Below are 12031 nucleotides of genomic sequence, written 5' to 3'. Positions count from 1 at the left end.
GTAAATCCTCTCTGGATCCATATTTCTGTAATACTGCAAATAATAGTTGCCAAATTGGCAACTTCATGGTGGCACTATAAGAAAAGTCAGGTGAACTTACTGGGATTCATCCTCTGGAAATCACACACGTTTGTACAAAATTGCATGAAAATCCACTTAGTAGCCGTTGGGATATTTCAGTTTGGGTCAACTGACCAACCAGCTGACAAACCTTTCTGTTCTGACGGCTAGTGAGGCTAAAAATAGAAATATATGAAGAAGCAAACACAGACATTCTTGTAAAGAAGAAATAGGATGAAAAATCATGACTCCATTGTGCTCTTTTGATCCAATTAGTTTCAGCATTTCATAGTGATTCCATCAACTGTGATTTATTGCAAATCACACAAGTTAAAGGGCGATGAGATACAATACAGACAAATGAAGAACGCTGTGTATTTTTTTATTGGATGAATAATAAATAAATAAAGAGGAGGGAGGAGAAGTGAGCAGAGACGAGAGAGCGAAGGAGACAATCGTTGCATTAAGTCCAGTCGATATCACTGTTCTCTGAACTGTTTGTGTGTTTTGGTGCAATCAACTTTTTTTTCTGTGTTTGCTATTGTTTCAGGCTGCTTTGCAGACTCAAGAAACTCTTCAAATCGATATGAGAAAGAGAGGGGAAGAGTATTGGTTTTATCTAAGGCGTTACAGTATGTTGATTAATTGGATTTCACAGTGTGGAGATTGAGGAGGGAGCAAATAGAGGGGAAACAGACCAGAGAGGAGGAGGAGGAGGAGGAGGAGGAGGAGAGCTGATGGGCTCAGAATCACAGGAGGAGACAACACACTGATTTTATGTAGCCAAGTCTGATTTAGAAAAGGGGAGGGAACAAAATCACATCCTATACATAACACACATATATGTCCATCAAAAAACATACCTGGAAATATTACAATAAGAAATTAGATTTAAAGAGAGCAAGAAGGCAATAAAATACAGAGGAAAAAAAAAGACGAAAAGAAGAGCAGGGTCAATTATTGTTTATCACCAGATATTTTAATAATCAATTAATCAGTTTGAGTAATTTTTTAAAGAAAAAAAAAGTCCAATCCTCTGATTTCAGCTTCTGAAATGTGAACATTTTCTGATTTCATTACTCCTCTCTGACAGTAAACTGGATATCTCTGGATTGTGGACAAAACAAGACAGAGAAGGAACTCCCATAATCCTACTCTTCGTCCTGCCAGTCGAACACGGTCCACTGTGGACATAATTTTAAATGATATGTACATCAAATTAGTCTCAGCTCATGTTTCCGTCTGTGTTAGAAATGGCATTTTATAGACTAATTAATTAATCAAGAAAAAGACCAGCAGATCAATTGAAAATAAAAATAAAAATCATGAGTTGCAGCCCAAGAAGAAAGGAGAGGAAAAGTGAGTAGCCATGAGAGGAAATGAGAAAAGAGGAGGAGAAAAGACAGGAGTAAAAGAAATTAGAGGAGCGAGAAAAATAGCAGGGTAGCCCCGGGGCTCTCCAAGTTAAATTTAAGACTTTTTTTTAAAGACCTTTTAAATGCCACTTAGAGTGAAATTTAATGCCAACTTACGTCTTATGTATGACAGCCATACTGGCAAAAGTATGAAGGATCAATCGGTGTGGATTTTAGGTCCTAGAAAAGAATTATTTACTGAGTGCTGCTGCTGCTGGTGAGCTGCAGGATGTGTGCAAAGTACAGAGACACTAAAATGTCTAAAACAGACGTGTGCAACCTGCGGCTCTGGAGCCACATGCGGCTCTTTAGCCCCTCTCCAGTGGCTTCCTGTGACTTTGGAAATAAAATATGGAGATGAATCTTTCTTTAACATTTTCATTTATCATTGTTGTAGGTCTGTGAAAAAGTTGAGACGACTCAAAATATAAAGGCAATGGACTACAATAGATTTTTGAGTTCTGAGCCCGACCCAAACTCTTTTTCAAAGTTCTGAAAAAGTTTTACAGATAATATTCTGTTGAGATAATTTACTCTTTTTCATCAGATAAACTTAAATCTTTTAGTTTTGAAAATTGAGACAGAAATTTTAATTTTAAAAAATTACAGAGTAAATTCAATCACGTGAAAGTGAAATTTTAATATTTTCATTTAAAACCATTTAATTTTCAAGCACCAAAATAATGACAAATCTGGTTCATATTTTGAAAGACATTTTTTAAATTCTAAAACTCAAAGATTTAAGTTAATGTAAGGATGAATAGTAAACTATTCAATTAAAGATTACAGGTCTGCAAAACTTTTTAAAGTTTCAAAGAGTTTGAGTTTGAGTTCAAAACTCTCAGTCAGCTTTTTTTTTACAGTGTAAAGTGATTCTTACATTTGCTAACTGTAAAAATATGTAGCCTATACACCAAAATCTTTAAAAATGTTAATATTTCATCAACTAAACTCTGCGTCATAGCCTACATCTGTGGCTCAGTGCCATAAGCTTGCTATGGATGCCAATAAAACAAAAAAAGTTGTCAGGGAAAGAGAGAAATTAATTAAAATCAATTAATAAAAATCAGCTCTGACATCCTCAAATTCAATCTGCACAACACAATAAATAACATTTCAAGGATTTCCTATCATTTGCTGTGGCTGCAGAACAGCAGCTACTCACAGACTGGGAGTCAGCGGTGCAGTCTCCTCCCCCATCAGCTCAGCCGTTAAAAACTACAAATCCCAGCAGTACAGGCCAGAGAAAAGTCTGACTGTCATTTGATAGAGAAGTGAACACTGCTCCTGTGTGTGTAACAGGACAAACTAAATACACCCTGAAGAAAACCTGCAGAGACCCTGAGGACCCAGTGGGTGAAACACAACCTGCCCACACACACCTCATCTCACCCCATCACTTGTCTTTAAACAACATGCACACAAACTAACACACACTCATGCACATGCAAACACACCACTGATGACGTTAACACACACACACACACACACTTCCTGGGAGCAATAGCCAAAGGTCACGGCGAGGTCACCTGCTGCTGCAGCACCGCAGGATTTACTTCCTGCTCCACGGCGCTCAGTGTGTCTGTCCCAACCCTCAGCTCTGAGAGAGTCAGACCAACATACTATTCAGGCAGTGTGATTGATTATATGTTTATTGTAGAATCGATCAATATATTGGTTGTTCAAATGAAGCCTTTAAACTGATGATTTTGATCAGTTTCAACAAGACTCTGACGGGTTATATTTTGTTTTTTAATATGATTATTGGTGAGTTATTTGTTACTTCAGACGCAGTATTTGCTGATGATGGGTGGCTTTAATCCAAAATAGCTTCTACTGGTATTAGGCTTAATAAATCCATATTGGCTGGATGTAACTACACTCAGTATTAAATGCACAGAAGGGCTCAGTACGTTCCTTCATCCTCACTACATCCAATTTCCCTCCGTCCTTATTGTCATTCTCTTATTGGGTTCATTGAGTTTTTAGGTTATTTCCAAAACTTTTATTCCTACCTTCAATCTTCTGTGTCTGTTGTCTCTTTCTGACCTCATGGGACAATCCCACCCGACTCCCAAATGCATGTTGTAAAAATACAGACAAATTCTGATAGTAAATTTACTGTTCTTCCTACAAACAGGGAGATTCTGTAAACTTTGGAACAAATATTAACACTACTGTAAGATTCGAGGAAAAGGAGCAGACCCCCGACAGAGTGTGGAGCGACTCATAATTTACACTTTACAGTATTTTGCAAAACAGTTATTTTTGTTTAAAGTCATGATAAAGTAATTAAAAGGTTTATATTGATGCCCTGCGACAGTTGCATGCACCACAGGACTGCACCACATGGTTAAAAAAAAGTCATATTGCCATTATTTTGACTGAAATTGCGATCGCAACATTCAACAAAACTAATGAGAATGATCATTTATTATTAAAATCATGATGATGTGATATTTGCTGGGATCTGTACCAAAGACACTTGTTTTCTTTCATCTAGAGAACAAGATTTTTAGGCCAGGTCATCTCTGCAGAGCTACAGTACCTCATTATAATGCTGTTTTCTCACACATTTATCCTTTTTCAAACAATTGTGATTTGGTTCTGTGATTTGGATATTGCATTGTCCAATATTGTGATTTTGATAATATTGTGATCAGTTGAGCAGCCCTCGTGCACTGTAATTAACTTTTCAAATACAAATTATGTCATATTAAAGTAAAATTAAATCTTCTGTCATACAATTTTGCATTATTTCATTTCCTTAAAGCTGTCACTTCTCTCATTGTGTTTTTTGCATGTTTTTTTATGTATTTTCTTCTGTAAAACTGAGTTCATCTCAGAACTGGATTGTTTAAACTGAAAAGAGATTGTTATTTACAGCATATGACTGTAATTTACAGTTGTCTCTATTAATACAAAGAAAACCTTGTATTAGTTGTAACTATATTAAATGTCACATTCTACTGTGCAATACTGTAATAAATTTTACAATAATAAACCGTGAAGGTAAATTAGAGTCAAACTGTGTCAATAATGGTGGCCAGGAGTTTACAGTAGTTTCACAGAGAAATTTTACAGTGTTGTTTTCAGTCTGTATATACGATGTAAATGTAAAGATGTGTGGAAGTGAGAGGAAAAAAAGAGGTCACTGAAACATATTATGAAGGACACAGTGTAATACAACATTATCTGGCAATGCACTTTGTTGGCCAGTCAAATATTTCATGTGCAGGAAGACACAAACTCAACAAAATAGCTTCTAGCATCTGTCTTTTAACATTGTGCTTATTTACTGTTTATCTCACAAACATCTGTAAACCAGCAGCGACATGACAACACCACCACAGGCCCCGTGTTGTTCTCCTATAGACCTGTGAAGGGCCTCAGTATGAGCTCTCCTATAAATCAGCTCTGTGTCCTGCCTGAAGGACACCACAGAGACAGTCTACACTTCGGTGTCCTCGTAATTCCCAAACTGAGTGACCCCAGATAATCTCAAATAAAAGACAGTGTTCAAATAATGACTGAGACTCAAATAATAAATCTGATCAAACAAACAAATACAGAACAGCTGCCAGAGAAGTCACATGGTGCTTAACACGTGGTTAGGTTCAAGAAAAGATCATGCATGGTTCTGGGTTATGTAGAACGTTATTTACCTCAGTTAAGTAAGTGAGGTAAATATCCCAATGCCCAGGAGAACTGCAGTGATAATAAGGCAGATTCTTGTTAGTAACCCAGTTTGCTTCCATCTCTCGCAAACCGACTCATGAATGACTCTTTTGAGTCTGTATTTTTTTTAAAGCCCACTCCACATCTACATAGTTTAAAGAATATCATAAATTCAAGACAGATCCAGGAGGGAGAACAGCAGCTTAACAAGGAGGATGCATTTTGGTCATTTTGCCAACAAACTCATCCCCCTCAAATCACCTGCTTGACACATGTGTCATTTGTGGCCTAAGTTCTCCTCAGTCAACAGAAACCAGGTAGGCAACAATCTAACATGAGTGTAGTGTGTTTGTGTGTTCTGCAATCAATGTGTTGAAGTAGGACACACTGTAGACGCAAACAATGAGAACAGGAGCAGGAAATACATCAAGTCCGTCTCCACAAATCAGTCAACCGCAACAAGCCATCAAATTCTCTCTCGCAGGTGAGAAAAAAATCTTTATTACATCAAATCACGGCGTTGAGAGACGTGTGTGTATGTGTGTGTGTGTGTGGAGGTGGGGAGGACGATCATTATGAGAAGGAGACAGGGAGGAGGACAGAGCGCAGGGAGGGGACAGAGAGGGAAAGAGATCAGAGAGAAACATACAGCACAACGGAGAAACAGAGAGCGGCCTCATTAAGAAAATGCAGGAAAATATCCATATTCAAATGTAGTGAGACACAAGGTTAAAGCAAAGTGAGAATAAAAAGCTGCACTTTTCTGCGCAAACACACACAAACTCAACGCAAACTCCACTTTTTCATCAAAACGCCCGATGCCTTTACTCTTGAACAACATGAAAACAAACCCTCTGTGTGAGTATGTGGGTGCATATATGCATATTTTAAAGAAATGGTCCACGATTCAGAGCAGAAAACAGCATTAACATAAAGTGTCCCATAATTAAGCTGTGTAGCACTAACAAGCTCTGCACTCTGACTCCACACACACAGAGAAACCTAAGCTTTGTCCATGAGAATGTAAATTAAATTGGATTACATAAATGAGATACACACTGCAAAAAAAAAAAAAAAAAACTAAAAGAGGATCCCTCATTTAGCTCAGAACTGAGAGGTAAAATTCCTATTTTTCTTAATGAAAGTGCCGAGATCATTTCACTTATATTCCAAAATAAATCTTTCCAGGATTTTATTCTAATAATGTGGTCAGTGTTTTTATAAGAGTATAATGATCTGTCTGCTCAGTCTTTAGAGGAAACACAAGTTCTTTAAACTCACAATGAGATGAATTAATTTGCCAGGAGATATATTTTTTTGCTGCACAGAGGTAAACCGTAGAGAAACCATAGCATTGTCATTGTGAATATGCAAATCAAATCACATGGAGAAATGCAAAATATCCAAATATATCCATCTTAACAGAGTCTTTACGTGTTATGTTCAGAAATGCAAACTCTAGAGTAGTGAAAATGGTGGCATGATATAATGAAAAAAATCAGGGAGTCGTGATTTTAATATGAAAATAAAGCCTACTGCATCATTTTGAGATTAGAGTACAACAAAACAGTATCTTGTTTTGATAAGCAAGTAAGTTTTAAAAGTCAGAAAATACACATTATACTTCATTTTCTTTTTATTTAACTTTAATTCTCCTTGTCTGTACTTTTATACAAAGTATTTCTACTTGTAACAGAGTAGAAATACTCTGTACAAGTAAAAGTATTGAAGATGTTGCTTAACTAAAAGTATAAGCATCAAGATATTACATATAGCTAATTTTAATTAATTTAGCTTTATTTAGTCAATTTCCACCAGAAGATCAATAAAGCCTTATTAATAGAATAATGTCAGAATTTATTATACTTTGTATTATTAATCAGAATCTGCGAAGTAACTAGTAACTGATGTTTACAGATAAATGAGTAAAAAGTATATTTGCTTCTGAGATGCAGTAAAGTATTAGTATGAAGTAGCAGAAAATAGAAAGACTTCCTCAAGTGCTTCAGTAAATATACTAAGCTACTTTCCAAGATTGCAACTGAGTTGAGAAATGTCATGAAGCTATGATGCTGGCTGGCTTAGCTAACATTTCATACCATGACAATGGCTTTAAACAGCCTCCATATTATTTACATTGCATTGTTCTCCTGCATTTCTACTACACCATACATGTTTTACACATTTTTAAAATGAAAAATAACATAATAAATTCACAATTTACATTTTGTTAATGCTAGTGGAGTGATGTGTCTACATGGCGAGAGGAAATTATTTGGCATCACTGCAAGATTTTTATCATGTCATTAAAAGATTAAGGCTGCCAACAAATTCCATAAAAGACCAAAATCAATAATCTCTATAGAGCTCAGCCCCGAGCCCAGTGGTTCCTACTGATGACATAAATCTTAAAAAACAGGTCACAAGTGTGTAGTTTTACTTTTAAAAGAAGGCTTAGTGATTTCATAAAACAGCTGGACGCTGTAGTTTTTAGCAATTATTTCTGAAACTGAGGATTAAATGATATTTAGTGCTCTAGTGAGTGTTTCCAGCAGCAGAACTGAGTCCAAATAAACTACAGTATGTGTGTGTTTGTGGTAATGATGGAACATGTCGTGTCTACCCACTCATTAATGGGCTTTTAATAGTTTTTGGACAACAATGGCAAAGAAGAAGAAGATATATCAGGCAAAAGGAAGAAGGTCTGAGAGAAGAAGAGCAAAGCAGACAGAGGAAAAGGGTGAGGAAGGATCGAGGGAGAAGGAGGAAGTTCTGGACTAAGTTTATGGCAGGGTGACAGATGTTACAATGCTCTGTAACTCAAAGCTGGACAGTACGCAGACCTTTACCTGGCAAGGACAAACAGAGAGGACACACACACATCTAACTCTTGCTGACATTTAATCCCGAAAGATTTTAACCAAACTCCACAGGCAAAATCAGTCATTTTATCTTGCTGAACATTGGAGATGTTGATCTAGTGCTGCCTCCATCCATTAGTTTTCTTTTGTTATTGTGTGATTTCTGTGCTCTAAAAAGTTAGTTTGGATTTACCAGTGTCTTACAATAATGCAATCATTCTATCAGATCGAGGCAGTGGAAGACCAGCGACTCCTGTGTTCTGCAAGGTAAAATTGCTGTTTTTACTAAGGGAGTCTGGTTGGTTTGGAAAGAGCGATATTTGGCTTATTTAACGACAATTTCTCAAACCAAACTCCATAAGCAAAATCAGTAATTTGTTACACGAAACTAATTTGGTGTGGCAGTGTGAACAGGGCCAAAATGGCTGCTGTGAAAAAGGTCTAGTCCTTCCCAAATGTTTCCGGACCGCTTCTCTGCCAGAGCCTGAATCCTCAATCACAGCTTAAAGTTTCAGTTACAGTAAACAACTCTGCTAAGTTTCAGACCCCCCGCTTGGCATACAGTATATGTGTCCAAAAATAAAGCAGATAAAATAGCTGAGTCCTTTAGTCCTTGAGCGTCATTACTGCTGCTAAGCCAAACGTTGGCACCATCGGCTCCACTCCTGGGCTTTCATAAAGCAGGGTGGCATCAGGCTGGGACTGGAAGCCAGCTTTGACTCTTTTCCTGTAGTGACTCAGGCCTCTATGGCCGAGTATGAGTCACTCCTCCGGTTCCTGGATCGATATTCAAAAAGCAGGCAGACATGAATCAAATAACAATGAGTCAGTGTCAGAGAAAATCACCTCGCAGCCATTTGGAAATTAAGCACTCCAACTCTCTCTGTCTCGTTCTCATTTACTCTCCAACACTTATTTTTAAAGTAACTTTGCTTCTTTTTACTCTCTCCTATTGTGAGATGTTAAAGGAATAGTTTGGATTTTTTTTTTTTTAAGTAAAAAGCATTTTTTTATATATATAAAATTGTTTTTCCTTTTAACAAAGGATAATCATAATCATAAAAATGTATGAAAGGATAATTAATCAACTGTATGGAAATGATAGTAACTGTGCCTGTGGTAAAATTACTGATCGCACCTCCAGACTTTGGTCTAAAGTGAGTGATATTTGACTCGTATTGCATCAGTTTTCCATCAGAAAAGTCTGACAGCAAAGTCACGTGGTGAAAATATTATAAATATAACATACACTGAAAGTGATGTTGATTTTCTTGGGGTACATTTTGCTGCTGAACCTGTCCACAGCAGTACTCTGCTCATCTTCTGTGCTGGTTCTCCTCTCTGCTTCTTCAAACTGGGGGTGTGTCGACCCCCCATCTACTGTAGGTAACACACTGACTATGGATAAGTACCTCATACAACAGACACTTCAAATAATTTGAACTGTCCCTTTAAGTGAAGACCTTCAAAAGTCAAAGTTTCATTCTCTTCAACTCTTTCACCGACCTGTCTCTCTCTCAGCATCCTCCTCACCTCCCCACATCTCTGTCTCTCACTCTGTCTTTAATCTAGTCCCCACACACACACACACACACACATACACACACACACTCTAAGACACACACACACACACTGAGACACACACACACACACACACACTCACGCTCTTACTGTAGAGGAGTCATCTGCAAGATTGATTGGAGCTCATTCTGTGTCCTATAATAGACGAGTATTAAAAAGTTTCCTCCCTCTCATGCTATTTGTGAAATTGAATGGAAGGTAAAATGCATGCCAGAATTAGAAATGGGTTTCCGGTTTGCAGCAACTGGGTGTCTATCTGTGTGTATGTGTGTATGTGTGTATGTGTGTATGTGTGTATGTGTGTGTGTGTATGTGTGTGTGTGTGTGTGTGTGCGCGTGTGTGCACAGAAAAGGAATGTGTTTGCATGCGATGGAGATCCTCCCACACTCACTTTAACACTTTATTATTTTCAGAAAAGAGTTTATCACCTTTACAGGCTGATAAGAATCTGGGGATTATGAAACCGGTCATATACATGGTGTGAGGTTGCATCAAACTCATAGAAGAAGGCCATCTTTTAAGGCACCATAGCTGAGAAAAACATGCTTTAAAGGGATAGTTTGGAATATTTGAAGCAAGGTTGTATGAGGTACTTTTCCATAGTCAGTGTATTACCTACAATACATGAAGGTCGACACGCCCCCAGGTTGGAGATGCAGCAGGATTACCGGTGAAGGAAGCTAAGCACTGCACGGCTGTGGACAGGGTTTACTTTACCTTCCAGTCAGACTGACTTGTCTGACAGAAAACTGATGTTTTATAAGTCAAATATCACTCTCTCCAAACCAACCAAACTCCATTGGCAAAATCAGTAATTTTACCTGAACACAGGAGTTGTCTGTCCACTGCTGCCTCCACCTGTTTGTTTGATTTTGTTATTGTGTGATTTCTGTGTTTTGAAAGGTTAGTTAAGATTCACCAAAGTCACACAATAACACAAAGAAACAGATCAAGTCAATTCCTGAGTTCTGCAAAGTAAAACGACTATTTTTGTCAATGGAGTTTGGTTGTTTTGGAGAGAGCGATATTTGACTTATATAACAATGGTTTCCCATCAGACAAGTCTGTTTGACAGCGAGGTAAAGTGGTGATAATATCTAAATATCTAAATGTACATATAAATCGATATAGAATTTTTTGAGTGGACCTTTCTTTAGTGACTAAAACTTAATCCTACAGGAAGAAGTCAGAATGACTTTTCAGTTTTTATTGTATCAACCAATCTCTGCAATCTGTGTGAATTCTGTACAACTCATGTCCAATCAATGCAACTTCTCTGCAATCTGACCAATCTGCAGTCCTCTGTGCAAACGTCATACATGTACGTCTCAATGTTCCAACTCAAGTTTTTACTACTGTATTTACTATTTATTCATATTATTATGTTTCTTTATTTTGTAACGTGTACTGAAAAGATCAGGTTTGTCACTGACATTCATCAAAGCAACACATCAGTTCTGCTGACAAATATAGAACTTATGGACAGGAGGAAGGATTGCAGCGACCAATAACTCTCTAATGCAGCATGGCATCCAAAAATTACGAACCTATTATTCAGCTTAGCTATGATGCGCAGTTAACAAAGATGTACAAACAAAATAAAAAATACATTTGATTAATCTAGTTCAAGCATTTACTCTGAATATATATATATTTTCTTGAAGTGATGTGATTTTATGGCTGCAACTAACATTTATTTTCATTATGGATTAATTTGCCAATAATTTTCTCAATTAATCAAATTGTTCAGTCCATAAAATGTCAGAGTACTGTATGAAAATTGTGAAAAATGTCAATCAGTGACGTCCTGAAATGTCTTGTTTTGTCCTCAGCCCAAAGATGTTCAGTTTACAGTTATGGAGGACTAAAGAAAGTAGAAAAATTTCACATCTGAGGAGCTGAAATCAGAGAATTTGGACACTTTTTCTTAGAAAAAAAAAAGACTCTCCGACGTGACAAGCCCTTTCCGGTGCCTCTACCTCTCCATTAGTGCCTGTATGAGCCGAGCTGTGGCCTGGCTGCTCACCATATGGCAGCGGGGACATGGAGAATCTCTCGCTCTCTAGTTTTCTTTTTCTGTGCCAAGCTCTGTTGTTCCTCCTCCGTCCCTTCCCCTCCCTCACTTCCGTCAGAGAACTCACCATGCTGAGCTGTTCGGCTGTACTCTCACCTCCCCCACTCCCTCCATCCCTCCTTCTCCTCCTCCCATCATTTTCTTATATCACACTCTCGCTTATTCCCTTCTTCCAGTTTAACAACTTATTGGCGAGGAGAGACGAGTAATATTAATCGTGTCTGCCATCAGCGATTGCTCTAATTTGTCTCCAGTTTTTAAAGCATTAAGACTGAAAGTTTTGGTTATAAAATTTTCTAAAGAGGTTTTCTTTTGGGGTGGGGGGGTGGGGGGGGCGATACCAACGGAAGAAAAGCGATGA

The 12031-nt window shown here is 37.6% G+C and overlaps 1 protein-coding gene across 1 annotated transcript in view; it reads right to left on the bottom strand.

Moving 5' to 3' along the window:
* Positions 1 to 12031, bottom strand: part of rims1a (regulating synaptic membrane exocytosis 1a) — a 110461-nt gene that overhangs the window by 73786 nt on the left and 24644 nt on the right. The gene's annotated exons all lie outside the window — the stretch shown is intronic.

This window comes from Lutjanus erythropterus, chromosome 14 (assembly GCF_056507025.1).
Source record: "Lutjanus erythropterus isolate fLutEry1 chromosome 14, fLutEry1.hap2, whole genome shotgun sequence".
NCBI classification, from domain to species: Eukaryota; Metazoa; Chordata; class Actinopteri; order Lutjaniformes; family Lutjanidae; genus Lutjanus; species Lutjanus erythropterus.
This window is presented reverse-complemented; position numbering and strand designations above follow the sequence as displayed.